General features: G+C 38.1%; 1 protein-coding gene across 3 annotated transcripts in view; it reads right to left on the bottom strand.

Moving 5' to 3' along the window:
• The window catches only part of LOC127583988 (spectrin beta chain, non-erythrocytic 1-like), a 234,936-nt gene that overhangs the window by 205,077 nt on the left and 8,230 nt on the right, over positions 1–21,629 (bottom strand). For 2 of the 3 annotated variants that reach the window (XM_052040506.1, XM_052040821.1), the window contains exon 1: positions 19,582–19,710. The exons of the other annotated variant lie outside the window; for it this stretch is intronic. The gene's annotated coding sequence lies outside the window, so the exon portion shown is untranslated. Of the gene's footprint in view, positions 1–19,581; positions 19,711–21,629 lie in introns of those variants that run through there. 3 annotated transcript variants of the gene reach the window in all.

Raw genomic sequence — 21,629 nt, forward strand, 5'->3', positions numbered from 1 at the left:
CAACCAGGAAAAAAAAGGATTTTATTTCTACAACATAACAATAAAAAGGACAGTTTGCATTCACAATCTTAAAACAAAATAATTCACTCCTGTACAAGTGCTTTAAGGGTTTGGTGCAAGAGAGATGCATCCCTTGTAGCAGTGTTGAGAATCGCAACATAGAAAACGTATAGGGGTGAACCTTGCAAGCTGGAGTCAGTGGTTGAGATCACCATCTCTCTCTATGTTTCCTTTTTCTGGACTCCAGAAGATCAGACCTGGTGCAGGATCTGAGACCACTCTGGCTTCACTGGGGTTTTCCCACCAACAAGAGAGGGGAAGGCTACTTCTGGTTTTAAATTATGTTATTTTTGAAATAATTAGAAGCTTTGTTTTGATGTTTTAATTTTTATTTGTAAAACAAAATAATAAGCCCATCTTTAATCATTTAAATTTTGCAAATTTTTTTTAAAGAGTGAATGAGAAAGACATTTAAAAACATAAAATCCCTTGTCGCTTTGACAGAAGGCATTGCTCCTTCCCAAGCTTTGCCTTCTATCAGGACTGCTCTGGAGACAGTGCTTCTGTACTAATGGGTGCAAAGGGCCGGTGAGATCACTCTTCTGGATCCTGCTCAACTGAAGGTGAGCATGCGAGGAATGCAGACTGTCTTTTTCTAGGCAGCAGGTTGGGTCCTGCAAGTTCTGACACTTTATAGGAGCTCCATCACATTTTCCCCAACATCATATTTCAAAGCCATAATCATGGCATTTTATGTTTCCCATGCCATTCATTTTTACTGGCTCTGTGAGTGAAACTGGTGTTTTAGTGCAAAATAGCCCAAGGCATTTATTCATTCTCAGTATGTGGGCACCCTGAGAAGCCCAGCACTTACTGGCCATCCCAAATTGCTCTTGACAGGTGCTTACTTGAACCACAGCAGTCTGAGCTTTAAAGGAACTCGAACAGTGTTGTTCAGGCATTCTCGGATCTTGATCCATTGATAAAGAAGAATTGTTGACATCAAGGTAGGACAGTCTATAATTTGATGGGGGCAGGGTGGTATAACTTCTAAGTGGTGTTGTTCCAATGGGCCCTCGTACTTTTTCGTTGTAGTTAGGACATGCTGAAGAGAAAACCTTGGCAAATGGCTGGCACACATTTTGTAAGTGGTACATACTGCAGCCATGGTGATGAAGAGAGTGAATATTTAAGGTAATGATGGCGATGCCTATCAAGCAGGGCATTTTGTTCTTGATGTTGCAAAACTTTGTGAGAGCTACTGGAACTGCAATCATCCAAATAAGTGCATCGTAGTTGGAATACTCAACTGAGAACCCCCTTCTGTCCTCTCAGGTGAATGTAAAAAAATTCATTGGCTTTATTAACAGATCAGAGAAAAATTTCTTTTTGGTGTCCAAGGCACTATCCATCCCTCAGACAACACCACTGAACAGATTATTTGAGATATTATCACACTGTTCTTCATGAGAGGTTGTTGTGGGTGAACTGACTTATTGGTTATTGTTCAAGGTACATTGAGCTATAATGCATGCAATGTCTCAGTATTGAGGTTACTTGTGAAATATGCAGAATACTGGTGTGGTTCAAGCAAAGTGATTCAGAATATCCTGCGGCTGTGAAAGTTGCTTAATAAAGGCAAGTTCTTTCCTTCATGTTACACATATTCATATAAATATATTCATATTTTCTTTCACATTGTTGCTACAGCAAAAAGATGATTTTATTGGACCTGTTTGAAATGGATTCAAACTCAAGTTGCTATTTCATCTCCACCATTTTGTGTTCTACTTTAAATATATATTTAGTTATCGTTCTGGGTGCACTGAATCTCTTGACGCCTTCAATGTGTCAGTATTGCAGACGCTTAATATATACAATGTGTCTGGATTACATTTTCTTGACGCATACAATGTGACAGCATTGCAGCTTCTTGCACACAGTGTGTCAGTAGTGCAGTTCCTTGTGAGAAGATGCAGAGTAATGGCTTTGTACAAGCCAGACAGTCTTGTAATGTTAGTTTTTATTCTCCTGCAGTGGTTGGAAATAGTCCGAGTCTATAAGAGCTCAAATTATTCTGTCTTCCAGGCAAGGGAATAACTACAATGAAGTGAGGGCCCTCTCTCCTCCGGAATTGCCACCGATTTTCTGTGTTCATATTGATTTAACGTTCATCTTTGTGCTCCCCAGTGACATATTGAACTTACACATAAGATTCAACTTTCCTGGTTCTGTTGATACTCTGAAACCATGAATGCTTTGCTCATAGCTTACAAATCATGTGCCATGCAATTGAGTATCAGTCCCAAAATTCCTTGGCAGTCATTGCTCAATATTTATACAGCACAGGCAACCAAGCTTCTCCCCAGAGGCCAGAACTGCAATTACGTATGTTTTGGAGGTCGCAAGTCTCTTATTACGGCTCCAGTTCAAATTTAGTACTAGTTGGCTGAATGTCAGAGTTTGAGGAAACCAGGGAGTTGAAGAAAGGTGTGAATCTAGGGCCCAAATGAAGGGTGCTTGTTTCCCTACAGATCCTCACCCCCACTCTGCCCACCACAAGATTACATATGATGATAAAGTCCAACCCCCACCCCTCCTCACACCTCCTCCATCTTAGTGTCCATTCCCTTTCAATAGCTGCTCCCGTCCTGATCCCAATCTTATCTGGAGTGACGGGCTTACCCAACACAATATATAAGCTTGGCTCAATCAATACTAGTACAGAATGCATCAATGTTAGTTGTTATATATAATCCATCAATGTAGATTTATACCAGACTATAAATAGTGGAAAATGTTAGAGATACTTAGTAGGGCAGTCAACTTCTGTTGGAAGGGAAACAGTTAGCTTTTCAGGTTGGTGACCATTCAGCTGATTTTATTTCAGATTTCAGTATTCGTAGTACTTTATTTTTTAGTATGAGAACATGTCCTACAGAGGAAACATTAAAGGACTACTATAATTCAAGGTGCCCTGCAATATACCAACTCCAGCCACCCGTTTCAATATACATTCCTCAACCAAATCCATGTGTCAAAAAGGTCAGTTAATAAACAGCAAAATTGCAAATCCACAAGAAAGTTTATGTGGTTTTAAAATCCAGCTGGAACAAGTTTAAAAGTGAAATTGTTTTCTTTTTGCTCCTTGCACCACTCAGTATTTTAATGTGCATGATAAATTGTGTGGCTTGGCATAAAGAAGTATTACTATCATCTGACTGAAGGGTTAGAACACTTCTAGGTCAGTCACAATCATTGCAGCTTGATGGCAGGCACAGCTGTGGCACAATGGGGTACCAGGTTCATTTTTACTTTATCTTGCCAAAGACAAGTCAACACCTGTTGCGAGCAGCCCTGATGCAGGGTCTCGATCAAAAGCATCAACAATTCTTTCCACCACCACCCCCAACCCCAGATGCTGCTCAACCCGCTGACTTCTGCAGAATTTTGTGTTTCCAAATCAACATCTCAGTCTGTCAAACAATGTTGGCTTCAAATGTATACAGTTCACTGGCCATATATTTCATAAACCTGAGCAAAGCTAAGAAAAGGCAACGCATCTGAACCAATTCTAAAAATTGGACAGTGAAAAACAATAAATTTATTTTCAACTGATCATTTCAATCATCTGTTATTAGGTGAAGAAAAGGATATGGAATGTGCCAGAGAACCTTTCACATGGTTAAAAGATTTGATTCAATTTTTTTGAGCCAAATTTACTTAAAAATAAAACAAAAACCTGCAGTAAACCCTTAATCAGTGGCACATATAGACTCTGACCTAGAAGACAACCAGAGTTAAGAACATCAATCAGGTTAAAACACAGTAGAGTTTTGTAAATACTGCATCCAGTAACCTTATCTTCCAAAATATGGCATTAACTAGCCTTGTTGAAAAGTTATTGATAAGTAAATTATAACAAAAATATTATTGCACAAGTTAAAAAAAAATGGAATAGAGAGATTGGGACACTATGATGGCAGTGTGATCTGTCCAGATTCAGGCAGTCAGTTATCCGATGAGCTCATAAATATTCAGTTTCCTGATCCCCTGTTGAAAGCTCAGTCCCATTATAACATACTGGGTGTAAGTTTTATCCAAATGACTTCAATCTTCCATGATCATATAAAGTATTACCATGATACATTGGGGAATACATTGTGACAAAATTGCTTAAACTTTTTTCCCTTAAGTTTAGTGGCTTTCATGTAATATTTATATATGTAGACTGGGTAATAACTCTCTAGCTTTGATTCTGAAGCTAAAAGGGAGAGAGTGTAGATTCATTTGTAAGCAAATACAAATGAAGAAAATCAAAGTGGAAGCAGTGACAATACACTCCCTGGTGTTCCATGATCAGTTGCTCTTTTTTCATCATCCATTTCCATCTCAGGAATTTACATTTGATAGTCTGCATGTGTAAATACACCCAAACATAACATGCACACAATTTTAACAATGTTATAAGTAACTATAATTAGATATCTACCTCTCAACACAAAACACTCAATGATGAAGTGTTGATAACCTCTCCAAGAAATATCGCATATCATGTTTTTTTATTGTGACATTTTCATTCCAATTCTATATGGAAAAACATATATAGAACATAAAAATGTTTAAAAGTTTTCAAAACTTGTACTTTTGGGCTCTTTGCAAATCATGGCCTTTTTATACTAAACAGCAAATAGCTATGTGCTTGAATGCCGAAGATGGAGCTAAACAACTGTACAACCAACAGATCAAATCAATGTCTGAAACCCTCCCCCATCTAGCCATTAATAGTGGTGGACAATTCAACAGTTAATGGGATGAGGCGGGTCCATGAACATCCTAATAATGATCCTCAATAATGATCCAGCCCAAAGTACAAAAGACAAGACTGAAATTTTGCAAAGTCTTCAGCCAGGAAGTACCACGTGGATGATCCCACTCAGCCTCTCATCTAGGTTGACATCATCATTCAGGCCAGTAGATTAATTCCACATGATTACAAGAGGTGGCTGCAGGTCTTGGCTGTAGTGTTGAAGAATCTGGGCTTCAGAACCAACTAATCCTCAAACCAATCTGTTGCAATACAGATGCAATACCTGCACAACAACATGAAAAATTGTCCAGGTATGTCATGTCCATGAGAAAAAGACATAAATTTAGCCAACTGTGACCCCATTTGTTCACTCCTGATCATCAGAATACTGATGGAAGACATCATAAATTGTAATATCAATTGCCATTTACTTAATGTTACTAAGCTTAGATATTTGGCTTGGATCTGATGGGACCACTGGGCTCCTAACCTCATTACAGCCTTGGCCCAAGCTCTGACTAAAGACCAGAATAAGAAATAAGATGAGAGCTACTAGTCATGACCAGGTGTGATATTCAGAAACCCTGCTAAAACTTAATTTGCTGGGAAATGCTTGTTACATTTTAATGATCAGAGTCAAATGGGCCCATTGGGTTGAAATTATTTGGAGTGTGGACCTCTCCATTGATGAGCTGTTCAAAAGGTGCAAGCAGAATTGCAATGAGGCCCAACCATAAAAAAAATTCAACATTTTGCCAGCATTAGTGATTAGTCCCTAAATTTCATTAATACTATTACAATTTTAAAATTGTGTTGCAAACCTTTCAAGAAGCTTCCTTGGAAACAGGCACAACACTGATTCTATCTGATGCAAGTCAACACACTTCATTTAGAACCACTAGGTATACATGAAAGAATCCAAATACCAAGTCCTGGATAACCTTGACATTTTTCAGAGTGCTGGCATGATTATAGAAATGCCAGAATTTCACAACACAGTAACGTGTTAGCTATTTTGAACGGAAAGTCACATTGCTCTTTATTAGATCACAAATCTCTGCATCGTAGTTTTGGAGGAGATTGTCATTTATATTGTCTGGGAGTTGAGTGTCATTAAGCAACACATGAAGAGGAACATCTGCCAAAGATCACACATCTGTAGAAGAATAGAATCCATAAATGAATGGGAAGACAATTGGCCCAGATTGTAACTGAAATGCAATCCATCCAGCTGTTATACTTTCCCCACTACACTACATTAAAAAAGATTAAAATCTACCACTTAGTGGCTGAAATTCATAATTACCCCTATCAACAAAGTATTGCAAGCAGTAGAATTGAACATGCATGGGGTTAATACAAAACTGATTTTCCAGTTGTCATTTAGGCCAAGGTTGAATCAGTAACTCTAGTGTAGCTCAAAGGACATTTGTTTACATATTAAATGTGTGTTAAAATCATTTTTTGAAAACATTACTCCAGCTAACCCATCTATGTCTCTGACCATTTAAGTGTGGCTTTGCCCTTAAGATCTCAGATGGCTATTTCAGTAGAAAGCACCAAGAGTTTAAGATTATTTCACAAAGGGAAAGGAAAGCAAGGTCAGACGAATGAACCATGTATTGGCCTTGCATACCTATCAATAGATGGCTCAACAGCAACATAAACAGAGGTCTCAGGTCTGACAATTAACGTGCAAAAACATTATGTTAAATAAAGAAATTATTAACAAATGAACCTGTATTCACCAAAGTAGTCCTATTAACTCATAATGAATGCGTTGAAAATATTTTCCACCCAGATAGTCCCCCACTGCAAATTTATGAATTTTAAAAGTATTTTGGAGTTCACGTTAAAGGTTAAAAAGGAAGATAATCATAGTTTTTCCAGTTTTAATGCTGGACTGCATATTTCGTTTGTCCAGATTTACGAATGTTAAACTGGAAAAGCACTAAAAGTTTTGTAACTGCAATATCTCTTGAATGCTTTGTTAAAAGTGCAGAATTTGTTGTCAATGGCTTGTCAAACAACCTCTTCAATCACTTACAAAATAGATTGCATGTTTCCTGTACAGATCTCTGGAGGCAAACTTGCTGGATGAAACAAGGACCAAACTTAATGGCAAGGTTCTCTGTCAATTCATTGCAATTCTGCTTGCACCTTTTAAGCAGCTCATCAAAGGAGAGGTCCAAACACCAATAATTTCAACCAAATGGGTCAATTTGACTCTGATCAGTTAAATTGGAAATTCCCAGTGATTTCTGTTTTAACAAGGTTTCTTAATATCACACTTGGTCATGAGTAACAGCTCTCATCTTAACTTTCATAGTCTGGTCTTTAGTTCATGCTTGGGCCAAGGCTGTGATGAGGTCAGGAGGTGCATGTAACTCCCATCACACAGGTGGTGGAGATAAGGCTTAACATGCAGACCACCTTCCTATGAAAATGCTGAAAACACTAGCAGCTGGCTGAGACATGCAACATGGCAAACTGGCCAAAATTCATTAAAATATTCAAGCTTTATGTTATTAGAAATGCAAGATATCAAAATTGCTTAATTAGACTAAAACCAACTTAAAATATGCAAATAAAATAATTTTTTTAAAAATGAAAGTTAACCAAAATTGGCCTTGGTCCCTTGCAGCCACTCCTCTCTATTTGAATGAATGGAGACACAGTTTCTAGTTTAACCTCACACTGGTTGTTTGAACCAGAAGCAGGGATAAAGAATGTCAGAAAAATGCTGGCAAGCAGTTACGAGGAAGTTTGGGACTTGCGCATTCACATACGGATATGTTGGCATCCCAAACTTGTCGGCACATGCATAAGAAAATGCTGATATTTTCACTCAAATTCCACGTCAATATAATAGAATATCAATTGAAAGCTCATTTTTATGTGGTACATTTTTAAAAGCAACTGGTTTTGAGTCACACAGAAGATGCACATTTAAATAAATGTTATTGATTTAAACATTTTTGACTGCAATGATGTTATAAATACCTTGGCAAATTTATAATCTGTTTAAGATTTCACATGAACATTACTGTAAACTCATTATTAATTATCAAAGATCAACAACTTACCTTAATTGTGATTTTTACAACAGTTTTTAGATATTTTGCAATTAACCTAGAGGGAGAACACTAGATTCAGGTGTAAAGTTACTTAATGAGCAAACCTATTATAACCCACTCTATCCATATCTGTACAGTCTGAAAATTTCTTGTTTAATTAATTCAAAGATTAGTAAAATCAAAAGTCATATAGAATAGAAACAGTCCTTTGGCCCACTCTATCCATGAAGACCATCTAGTATGTTGAAATGAAAATCAAATGATAAATGATATTTAAGCTAGAATACATAGCAATGAATTATTAAATTACTTTAAATGGGTATATTCATTGTTGGAAATTGGGGAACAGAAAGTATCTGAGACTTCACTAATAACAAAACCTTTGAAATGCATTTGAAAAAGTATTAATGGGTAGAAAAATATAATACTGGCGAATGATGTAAAGCATCAATGTGGCTTAGGCATTTTTTTTAGTTAAATTAAATATACCATCTAGAAATGAGACAACAATATTCCATGTTAACATTCCATTCTAACTTTGTTGTTGTTGAAATTTCTGGTTCCTCTTACTGCTGACTTGGAGAACATTCAATTGTTCTGAATTCAATGACTGGTAATGACGTATACAAGAATATTCAAAAACATGCAGAAAACTACCAGCCTGCAAACCATTGCGGAAGGAGCCAGATCTTATTCAGAACAGGATTACTATAATACTGTGTTGGATTCACAGGAAATGAAATGGCCACAACATTCTAATATAGGTCAAATGAGGTGAATATTGAAATGGACCACTGATACATGACAGGATTTAAAAAGTACATAAAGATCTGGATTTTTTAAAAAAATGGTGGACAATTCTTTTAACACCAAACACTTCAGTGAAACAGGACCATGACGTAACACTCCATAGAACACTGCTTTATTTTAAGTAGTGGAATGTTCATCTCATAACCTACCACAATACAAAGGCCATCAATGGGATTGTTTCATAAATATTATGCCTTTTTAAATATGTATAATATCAAGGAATTAGTATACTGTTTACATCACAACACCATGCAGACTATGTCAGCGAGTGAGATAAAATTATAAAATTTTACTGGTCACTTGCTCACGTTTGTCATTATACTTGTCAAATGAGGGTTGTTATTCCACTCAACACATCAAGGAATCATTGAGTCAAACAGCAGGAAAACCAGCCCTTTGGCCCATCAAGTCCACGCTAACTAATAGCACTCACACTACTGCTACACTAATGCCAATTTATCCTCCCTGCATTCCCATCAACTCCCTCAGGATTCTACCACTCACCTGCAGATGAGGGGCAATATACAGCAGCCAATTAACCCAGCAGTCCACATGTTTTAGCGATATTTGAAGAAATTGGAGCACCTGGAGGAAACCAAAATGGTCATGTGGAAAATGCGCTAACTCCACAGAGACAGCACTGGAGGTTAGTGTTATAACCAGGTTACTGGAGCTGTAAGAGAGCAGTACTAGTAGCTGTACTACCACACTGTCTCAGGGCACAGAATTCATTCAGTCCAATACAATGAACTGCTGGGGGTTCTACCAGTGTTTGTGAATCAAGGTTTAACATTTCTAAGTTCCAAAAGTTCACCTGCATTTGACCTTTGGCTCACTTTGGACTTCCTCATTCAGTTGAGCACACACACAAATCCAGGATGAAATAAGCTGCCACTGCTGACAGCCAGCAGACCCCTTTCAGCAGTTCACCAGTTACCAGTCAGCTTGGTTCAGTATGCCAGTTTTAATCCCCTTCACCTTGGAAGAAAACTGTGCACTCTGAAAACATACATAACTAAACCAAGATAAGCAGACTACGATGTCATCATTTTGCTTCAGATTAAGCCACCATTATTGGAACAATGGCAGCTTTCAACTCAATCCTGGATTTATTTTTTTGTTTAAGAAATAACAAATGTGAAATTGCTCTGTAAACCCGCTAATGTTTCCAAGTTCAGATCAGTCAGGCAGTTTTGAGACAGTTTGTAAATGAATTACATCACAACTCCAGTAAGTGCAGAGCCTAAATCACTGTATTGGCAAAAGTTGCATCACATTTCTCATCTGAAGAATGAAAAGACATTTTTATATATTTGTTTCCTTCATCTTATAGCATTTCAATTATAAAAAAATGTTTCTATTCTTCTCAGAAGCTCCAGCAACAATTTTATCAAAAACAATTTTTATGTTACACTTTTTTCAGCATTTTGTCAGCAACATAAGAATACCAAATGATTTTATTCTGACAGATGGCACATTTCTAAATGCAATTTCCACAAAATAATCATATTTGCTCAAAATTCTTTTTCCGCACATTTGCTTTCCATTTGGCAATGAGCACTTAATTCTGCTCTTGAAGATTTGATTTGAGGTTAGGAAAAAAATGTGAAAAAGGATTTTTCATTTAGAGCTGTTATGAAATATCATAATAGTTACACTGCATGATACTATAACATTGTTATTTTGTTCATGTTTGCTGGTTCTTATACCGAGTAATGAAAAATTATTGAAGGAAGCAAGGCTTGCATTTATACAGCACCTTGCAAAATCTCAGGATGTCCCAAATAATTTATACCCAATAAAGTAGACAATAAACGAGCGGTTTTAAACACTTTTGCCGAGAAATTAGTCTTCTGTTGGGAGCTTTAAATGTACAATGTGGTAGTGGCTGCACATTATACTTGATTTCCAAATTTAGTTCCACTTAAATCACAAAATCAAACATTGGCAAAAGAACACAACAAGCAACCACTATTCAATTGCATTTTGCACTTACTGACCATGGACAATTTCCCTGCTATTTAAAACCAGCCCATCCATTATCTCTGTGATATGTGCAGTATCCTCCATTGTGAACTCTGATGCAAAATACTGGTTTAAACTTATTTTCTCAATTTCTGTTATTAATTCTCCCATCTCATCTTCCAGGGGTCCCACACTTACCCCGGCTATCCCCTTCCTTTTTATATATCAGTAGAAGCTCTTGCTATTTGTTTTAATACTATTTGCCAGTTTTCTCTTATAATCAATCTTCTCCCTCATAATTAGCTTTTTACTCTCTCACTGCTGGGTTTCTGCAAAATTCCCAGTCCTCTGGTCAATCACTCATCTTTGCCTTTTTGTGGAATTGGAATATTTTCATATGTGCCAAGACACAGTGAAAAGCTTTTGTTTGCATGCCATCCAGACAAATCATTCCATATGCATGTACATTGAAGCAGTAGAAAGGAAAAACAGAATGCAGAATATAGCGTTACAATTTCAGAGAAAGTGCAATGCAGGCAGACAAAGTGAAGTGCAAGGGCCACGACGAGATATATTGGGAGACCAAGAGTTCATCTTTTAGCTTATAAGAGTCAAGAGTCTGACAATGGCAGCATGTAAGCTGTCCTTCAGCCTTGTAGCCTCTGGTTTTCAATTTAATATTATCCTTGACCTCCTTTGTTACTCACAGGTGGTTCCTCTTTCTCACGGAATCCCTCTTTCTAATTGGGATAAATTTCTGCTCAGTGTTATGCACTACTGCTTAAATATTTGCCACTGCTCATTCACTGACCTATCTATCAGTTATCCACTCTAGACAAATCTATCTTCATGCCTTTGCAATTACCTTCGTACAAGTTGATTCCACTACTACACTTCACTCCATGAGGAAAGAGAACACCTCTCGTCTTCACCTTCTCAGCCAATTTCTGTGTAACATCAGAAATGTCTATTCTCCAATACATTGTGTCTTGGCTGCTTTAACAAGCCAAGAGCTTTCTAGTCCTACTCGTCCTTAAGCCCCAATTCACCTTCACTTTAAGCATTGTCGGCATGCTTCAAGTTGTGCAGGCTGGTTTCAAGTGATGCCAACCACTCCTGCAAATTCGGGCAGCAGTGGCACAGCCCAGTTCTGGCAACCTGGATTCAGTCTGGACCCCAGATGGTCTCTCTGGAGTTTGCACATTTTCCCTGTGATGACATGGATTTCCTGCAGGTGGGTCGGTAGGTTAATTGGCTACTGTAAATTGCCCCTGGTCTGTAGGTGAAGGGTAATATCTGGAGGGAGTTAATGGGAATGTGGGGAGAATAAATAGGATTAATGTAAATGGATGCTCGATGGTCAGCAAAGACCTGTTGGGCCTGGGAGCCTATTTCTGTGCTGTATGACTCCATGACACTCTTCCCCTGTTGAGGTACTAACCACTCAATGCAAATGCTGGCTCATGCTGTTCACTACAATCTGTTAAAGAGCAGGCAAAAACATGCCACATACACTTGGTCAAACAGATCAAAGTATGCACAGGGGTGCATATCACAATCCCACTTACAAATTTATCACCTCTAAACTTTCATTTGAATGTGGCCTTTAGATTCTAAGTACGAAATTTACAATGTCTGCCATCTCAACCTCCGCATTTTTCACTGGAAACAAGTTCCACTGGAATAAGCAATCCCTCATTTTGTAAAATGCTTATGTTTTTTTGCATAAATATATTCTCCATTGATATGGCCTCATATAATAGCTCTTAGCAGGAGCTTCTTTTGAATCACTTCTATTTTGATATGAAGTAATTGTGAAAATTCGTCACACTTTGAACATAACAATGTCCCAAAAACCAGTCAGTCGTTCATCTTGTTTAGTGATATTACCTGGAAAAAAACAATAGCCCAGAACATCAGGAATTTGTTGGCTTTGAGTATACTCACAGTTGATCTGAATCACCTGATAGGCTAAAGGGGTTATGTTTAACAGTTTATTCAAAGGGCCAAAAGTGGAGCTAACAAAATGGCTTCCATTAACTTGCTCAAAGTGTAAAGAAGCAGAATTTATGCCTAAGCATTTAACTTAGAGCTACTGCTGAAAGAACAACACACAAAAAGCTGGAGGAACCCAGTGGGTCAGGCAGCATCTAAGGAGGGAAATGGACAGTCAACTTTTTGAGTCAAGGCCCTTCACCACTGATCTCATACAGTAAAACTCTGTTAATTCAGCATTGTCAGGACCTTGATGGACTATTGAATGTTATTCCAATTAATACTCCAATGCACTTTTGATTCACTTTTTAAAAAAATGATATTACGCTGTAGAAAAGTATAATAAATTTTCCAGTGAACCAAGTTTCAAGGGAGCCCAGGAAATGCAGACCCACTGATTTTAAAGGGAATGTGGGAACTGGGGCCTTGGTGAGTTTAAAGGAACGTGGAACCAGAACCAGTGGTTTAGAGGGAGTGCAAGAGCAAGAATCAGCAGCCAGTGAGCCAGGTGCTGAACCACCAGATCGCAAATTAATGGAATTTTAATCAAATTAATCAAATAATAAGGATGAAGGGAAAACTCACTAGTTTCAACAAACATTGTTTAAAAATCATGAATCTGGATATCTTTAACATTTGCTATTTGAACTGTGTGCAATCTCTTGCAAATGTGTACAACAAATCACTTAAAAGTTTTCCTGCAACAGCTAGGTATTTAAAACAAATGAGGGAAATATCACCTTTGCAAATAGCTGTGCAAGGTGAATCTGGAGACAAAACTGACCTAATCTGTCATTTACGAGCTAAATACAATATCACAAGGTTTGACATAGCTTTATACCATGTTCCCCATCCAAACATTCCATTACGAATATTTGAAGTCCAATTCTTTTTCAACAATGGCAACTAACCTGCAATAAACCAAAATGAAGCGAGCACAGTTCAGTTTAAAAAGAACGCTGATTCATAATTTAGATAGATGTAATCTGGATTGAAATGTCTTTCTTCTGAGTTCTTTTTCAGAAAACCACCACATAAAGTAATACAAAAACTTTGCATAGATGACAAAACTGCCGACAGGCAGTGCTTCCTTTCTTCCAGCTTCTTCATTACTTTTGTGAAGGATGCATGACACTTAAGTATAGACCCATGGGAACATCTAATATTTTCCCCACATCTAGTCTTCATGTCAGAACCAGGCTACTGAAAATTTGGGGCATGGAGCTAAGCCTGAAACTACCCAAGTGGAAACCTTGGTTAATATTTTCCCCTCCTCTCCTCAAGACTCTTAAACCAATGACCACCAGCCAAGACTAACTCAGTATAGACCACATTTCAAAAGGGTTATAGGCACATAATTTGTCCAGAACTATCCTTTCCTTAGTATATTTTCCTGCCGAAATTATCCTGCTTTTACTGAGAGTAGTTGCAATGTGTTCCCCTGCTCTTTAAGTGGACTGTTGACTCAACAAAGTTAATTTTGCTTGCTATAAAACCAATTGTTTGCTGTGGGGCTTGCTATGGTAATGCCATTAAGTGACACTGCAAGGTGCTTTGACTCTTTTTTTTAATATGATCATAACGTGGCAGCTGAGTGGCACCAATGGTACTTGTTACATATTAGCCTAACTATGGATGCATCTAAGTCTTACTGCATGCAGACATGTGCTACTTCATTATATGAGGAATTAAGAATGGAACTGAACACTTTTCGATCATCAGTGAATATCCTGTTTCTGACCTTATGGCAACAATGTGCTTGTTGAAGCAGCTGAAGGTGAGTGGGTCCACAACACTGCCATGAACTCTTACATGATGTCTTTACATTGTCGCAATGCCGGGATGGATGGTGGAAAAATATTTTATTGAGTGAAGGATGCAAATTTGCAAAGTTCACATTGTATTATATCTAGGCATTTGCATTATTATCCTTCATCACTAGAAGGAAGAAAATGTTCAACAGTCAACGGAGGTTTGAAGCCTAAAAAGCCAGTGCCTTCTGACCTCAGACTAACTTAATGTGACCATACAAGGGCACCAAAGTATAAAATGTGTCACTTGTCTTGAAAATGTGAATTCTTGAAACCGATTTGTCACGCTACACAAGAGCTCCTTCACTGACTAAAATTTCTATTAGTTATCAGCTGTAGACTGTCGTACACCAAAAGATATGCTCTTTGTGAAACTTTGTGGTTTAAGCACAATGAAAATGGCACACTCCATTGTTGTGTGCTTCCCTTCTTCATTTCAATGAAACAAAGGCAGCAAGCTATTTCTGTTTTGCTTTGCCTTTTCAATTCAACTATCATACATCTGACATTGATTTACTACTTGCACTGACAATACAAGTCCTGATCAGGAAGTCTGAACCACAGGAAGTTTGAACCACAGAATTCAGAAAAATTGTTCCTCCAGTTCTCTCGGGCTCCTTTGGTAATTTGTCTGTACTCAGCTACTGACCAGTTAAAATAGGATAACTCTGCAAAGATGTCCACATCTCATTTTCTGTTCACTGTTGCCAGCAGTACAGAAGACCAATCATTTTCTGGTTGCAGCTGAAAGAGGGACCATTCTCATAATGTTCCAATATTAGGAGTTAATATTCAATGCATTACTGAAAGTTCTCCAAAGCAAACAAAACAGATTCACTAATTATTTATTTCACCTGCTATTCATAAGGTATTTTTGTATACATGTACCATTCTCAGTAAAACAAAAACATAAATTTCACTTTTCATTATTCATATAGGCCATGGTTGGATAGTGGTTATGATCAGATTAGTATTCAGATTTAGGACTAATGATTTAGAGAGATAAGTTCATTTGGCTTGTGTCAACTGGGATTATTAACTCAGTTAATCAAATAATATGGAAATGAAAAAGAAATGAGCATCAGCAATGCCATCATGAAACTACTGGACTGTTAGTGAAAACCTATTTCTTTAAGTCCTTTAACTTGCTATTCATACTTACAGGTGACTCCAAACCAGAAGCACTGTATTTGACATTTAACTGAATTCTGAAGTAGCCTGGCAAGCCACTCTGTTCAAGGGCAGTTTGGGATAGTTGATAAATGTTGACCTTGCCAACAATCCCCACATCTAAAGAATGAATTTTTTAAAAATGAGACGTGGCTGTCACTTGCAGGGTTTGTTTATTGTCCGTCCATAATCCGCTGCCTTCTTAAATCACCACTGTTAATGTGGTGAAGATAGTCCAGTGTTCTTGGGAAAGGGTTGCAGGATTTTATCAAGGTCATCAGTGTCAGGGTGGTCTGTGTCTTGCAGGGTAATCGAGAAGATGGTGGTGTACCCATGTGCCTAAATTTTCCCCTGGCTGAGAGGTCTAGATTCATGCATCGTAATCTCTGGATATGCAGCAGGACATTTGAGACAGAGGCAAGGAAGAATTTCTCTACTCAAAAGGTGGTGAACTTGTGGAATTCCCTGCCTTGTCTTTGGCACTCACATGCAGGGCCCCACCATTAATGAGGATGGGATGTTCTTGGAGCCTCCTCCTGCAGTTTTCTGTTCAACTGTCTGGCATCATTCATAACTAAATCTGTGCTGTTGATTGGGAGATTGCTCAGCTCTGTCCATCGCATTCTGTTTTTGCTGTTCAGCAGATATGCTTTGCAGCTTCACCAGTTTGGAACATCATTAATTTTTTTTGTTGGGCATGCCAGATGTATAGGAGAAGGAAGATATATTGCCAGGAAGGAGGGCACTTAAGTAAGCATGTTCAGTGAAAGCTGGCCACATCAAATACAACTTTGGATTCCACCGTTTCTCTCTACTAAAATACCTTAGTTGCAAAGAGAAATCTTAGCCGTGATTTTTTCTAGCTTTGCAATGTAATGGTATCAGGTCCTACCGATAACCATTTCACACTATTTCTTTAGTTATCTGGCTCAACTGATCTATTACTGCTTGATCTGTTATCCACCTCCTATCCACCATGCTTAACCTTTGTCTTATTATTCCTTAACACAAGAACATAAGAAAATAGAGGCAGGGATAGGCCATTCCACCCTTGTGCCTGCTCCTCTGTTCGATGAGATCATGCCTGAGATTTACCTCAGTGTCTCTTTCCTGCACTAACCTCATATATCCCTTAATTCTCCCAATAAGATATCTTTATTAGTCACATGTACATCAAAACACACAGCGAAATGCATCTTTTGCGTAGTGTTCTGGTGGCATCCCGCAAGTGTCGCCACCATAGCATGCCCACAACTTCCTAACCTGTACAAACTCCTTACAGACAGCAGCCGGAATTGAACCCAGGTTGCTGGCGCTGTAAAGCGTTACACTAACCGCTACACTACCGTGCCTGCCCAATACCTAAAAATCCATCAACCTTTGTCTTATATGTACTCATTAAGTGAGCCTCCAGATGCTTCTCAGCTTCCATAGCAGTCATGGGTAGAGAACTCCAAACATTCACTGCTCTCCTCTCATCCATGTTCTGAATGGCCATCCCCTTATTTTGAGGCTACAATCCCTGGTTTGAAACATCCCAACCGGTGGAATCATCAGCTTTGCATCTATGCTGTCAAGCCCCTTAAAGAATTTTGTATATTTTTGAAAGAGATCACTTTTCATTCCAAACTCAAGAGAGATTCTTGTTCTGCTGTGCTCAATTTCATCTTCACATTCCTTTGAGTATTTCTCCAAAGCACCTTGCTACCTTCCAGACCCTTTCACAAGTTCTTTATTATGTACAGAAGTGTAGCAAGACAAATTATACCCAACAAGGATACACACACAGCAATGATAGATGATGAACTAATCTGTTCCGATGATAGTGGTTGAGAAACAAGTATTGGTAAGAGACTGGGAAGTATTCTACTGCTCTTCCTTGAAACTAGGTTTCATGTTTCAGTTTATAGCCAGCACCTCAGATGGTTCACCACTCCCTCAGCACTATCCTGGCCAGCCTAGATTACACCCTCAAGTCCCCAGAATGGAACATGAACTCACAACCATCTGACTCAGAAGAAAGATTACCAACAGTGAGCCAAGGATGAAACCTTGTTCAATTATTCCTTGTGCTTCTCAGTCTGATGCTCACTCCTGTAAATTTCAAAACCTTTCTATACCTACTTTGTTTCCAACTGCAGAAATGGCAAATTAATCCCTTACCAAACATACTTTCACTCCCAATGGATATTCTTTTAAAATCTCTTGCAATTCCAGACAAAAGAAATTGTAACTTACAGTAGTCACAAGACCATTCCAAATTTGGGAATGCTGTTCCAAAACCTTGCTATCAAAAGTAGCTTGAATTGGAGCCACTAATTTTGCCTTTTCAATGAGATCACAAAACAGAAATATAGCTAAAATCATAAAACACCCACTGAATTGTATTTTTCTTCAGTACAGCAACAATAAGAGTATATAATATTTAATATCTGGTCTCAACAATTCTGGAAGTGTCAGCTTCAAAATCTGGATACCTATTAAACCAAATACATTTTCCCCACTAACCTTACTCAATTCCATTTCTTTCTTTTCTGGTGTGAGGCTTGGTTCAAATTTCTGCCACGTTGCATTCCCTAATATTTTGCATTATTCATAATTTAATTAGTCAATCCTATCAATGAATGTTATTTCTTCTGATAATCATCCTTTTGCAAATATTTTACAGTTAGGAAATGTGAATTATCTCAACTAGAGGACTCTAAATTGGTCTCCAAAATTGTGTACGATGATAACTGTCCGAAATTTAAAAAAACTATTAATCACCGCCCTTTGTATCCCACTTATCAACAGTCCTGTTATGAAATCGTTCAGGACCTCTTTTGTCTACAGAACTCTGACTTTAGCACAGGATCTTTAGAAAGTTGGGACATCAAATACTTAAGACTTGCCAATATGGTTAGCTGTTCAAAAACAAATGATCTATGCCTCGGAATTATTAATATTATTTGAAACATCCCCAAGAAGGTATTATGTGAGGGTATAAAGCAATGCAAAATAAATTGAGAACAGAATTTATGAGATAATTTATGATCAATAATCCACTTCTGCCAGCAGAGCATATGCTATCCATGAATTTTAATGTTCTATAAATGTTGCTCTTGTTTAAAAATTGTGGATGTTGCTGCACCAGTGGTTTTTGTTTCCTCTTTATATTTTTGCTTCTTTTGTTTATTTTAAAAAAATACTTATGATTTTCAGTCATCAGTTTTACTATTTTGAATATCCACTTGTTTGGCTAAGGTTTTTTCTATTCTTCCTTAGTTTTGTACCACTTTCAACACTTTACTTCAGCAAATGACAAAGTCACTACTCTGAACCAGGTCAGCAATATCTTACAATTAGGTGATTTTAATTATTCCACAGGACCCTCAAGCCAACAGAAAGAGGTTGAAATGCAATGCAGTTAAATGCATCAAAATAATTTTTAATTGTACAGTGAAATCAAGAACAAGCAATTTTAACTCGATTCACATTTAGATTTCAGGTGTCACTGCCTTCAACCCCTCAACTCTTAAACAATAGGAACTATAGTCCCCAAGTGATTTATTATAAGAGATGAGCATGAGCAATTTCATTAAACCTTTATTTACAATCTAAAAAGATATCATAAATGGTATCACTTTGCTCAGATAAGCATCTTTATGCAAGATCATTACTCACAAATCTTTCTACGCTTGACGAAAACCCATGATCTACTTCACAATAATGCATAGATGCATATGAAACAAAATAAGTTAAACTACTACAGTTCTAGAGTCATGCCTTTGAGTAGTGGCACACGGATCCAATCTTTAATCCTGCTGACCATTGTTTTAACAAGCTGTAATGCATTTATCTTAAACAGGTTAGTATATCTGCTTATATCGCCAAAAATTTCAGATCAACTTCCAATGCACATAATCCATGGTATAATTTTGAAGATAATGTATTTATTACTTACGTTAAGGTGACCTGGGAACAATGTTAGTTATTAGAGTTGAAATTAGTAAATGTTCATATAATTTTCAGCTGATTGCAATAGCTAAAATTGTAAATTTGTCCTCCCCTCATCTCACAGAGATTGCATCAGCTGGTCACCAAAAAATAATTCTGAGATGGAAGTACATAGAAATTCACCACTTCTGTCGATGTCATTATAGAAAGCTGTCCTCCTTGATAAGAGGGGAGGTCCACAATTGCAACATGATAAGAAGACTGAAGAAGTGACAGTTGGCAATTGCAATTCTAACTCCGCAGAAAGGAGTTTCAATAATAATTTATTGATATTTCACTACATGGAAGGAAGTTCAGGACTTTGGGCAAAAGGCATGGCTTTAATTCTTCCATTTACCATGCCACCAAAATTAAGATTGAGAAACAAATACTTAGAGTACTGTAAATCGCACTCTCATTCACACCAAGTTCATAATCAAATGAAGCCAAAGAAACTGCTCCCTCTCTCCAATTTCTAAAACTTTTTTAATGTGACATTTCTATTGGGAGAGAGTGCCACCCACCCCAAAGAAAATAAAATGTTCTTGTAAAACATTTGCGTGTTTGCTTCATTGAAGAAAAGTCTAATTTTGAGTAGCAAGAAATGCAAAGTCATGCCTTTCTGTCAGAGAACCAATTCTCACTCTGCACATTGCAAGTGTTATTTTTACCTTGAGGTAAGCACCTAGCCACTAAAAGCACACTCAGCAAAAAAAAATTGTTTTGTTCAGCTGATGGACCAAAAAAAAATTCAAGGAAAAAACTTTCTTACACTAGTTGTCAGGTTGAAATGCAATGCAGTTAAATGGGTCAAAACAAATAACAGTGAATTTTTAACTGTACAGTGAAACAAAGAACAAATAATTATGGGTTACTTCTGAAAATGTGGGGAAGAAAATAGATTCCCTTTTGTGATTACTTCAGCAATCTAAGTGCAGAAGAGCCGTCAATTTTGTTTAAGTGCTAATTGCAGAAAACAGGAATTTGGACATTTCACATCATGCTGAGAGTGCGCAAAATTGATGAGGTTATCCATGTGAAATGCAGATTTGACGCCAGCTTTGCCAAACTGGCCATGTACTTCATACTCGTGTTTCTTCCTTCAGAAATAAAGAAAATATATACAATCTACTTTCCACAATACTTTTATGTCTATATCCAGCAAAGACAATGAACAATAGAAAATATAACCATCACACCCCTGCACATTCTCTATCTATTCTATCATTGGATGCAGACCTCGCCGGTTCGCCCATCATTTTTGTTCCTTCCTAATTGCTCCTGGATTGAGTGGTTTGCTAAGACATCTTGGGGCACATCTACGAGAGAGCCAAGATACTGCAGATGCTGGCATCTGGAGCAACAAACAACCTGCTGGAGAAACTCAACGGGTCGAGCAGCATCTGGGTGATTTGGGGGGGGGGGGGGGGGGGTGGAGAGGAACTGTCGATGTTTCGGGTTGAAACCCTGCATCAGGACAGAGAGTGGAAGGGGAGGTGGCCAGTAGAAAGAGGAGAGGCGGAGTGATTCACGGATTAAGGAGGGGTGAAAGATGACGGACAGGTTACACCAGGAAGAAGAGGGGAGGGGAAGTGGAATTGGGAGACAGTGGCAGATGGATGATAGATGGAGGAAAACAAAGAGAGAAAAAGAAATGAGAGGCAGATGGGAGTGGAGTATGAAGGTTGGAGACAGCTGCTCGAAGGTGATAAGCAAGAACACAAAGGGCTACCATTGCTGGAATCTGAGAAGCAATGGATGTGATAATGGGAACCATTCGGGGAGAGGTGAATGGCAGATAGAACCAGAACCACCAGAACCAGATGGGGGTGGGGGAGCCTGTGGGTGAATCATGTGTAGTGGGTGGATGGAACCAGGAGGGAGAAGGCGGACGAAGATGGGTGATAGGGAGCTGTGGGGACAGGGCTGAGAAAGAGGACAAAAGTGGGATGACCGGAGGAGCACTGAAAGGAGAGAAGGGATGGGAAGGGGTAAGGATGCTATCCCTTTCTCCCA

This window comes from Pristis pectinata, chromosome 1 (genome assembly GCF_009764475.1).
Source record: "Pristis pectinata isolate sPriPec2 chromosome 1, sPriPec2.1.pri, whole genome shotgun sequence".
Classification (NCBI taxonomy): Eukaryota; Metazoa; Chordata; class Chondrichthyes; order Rhinopristiformes; family Pristidae; genus Pristis; species Pristis pectinata.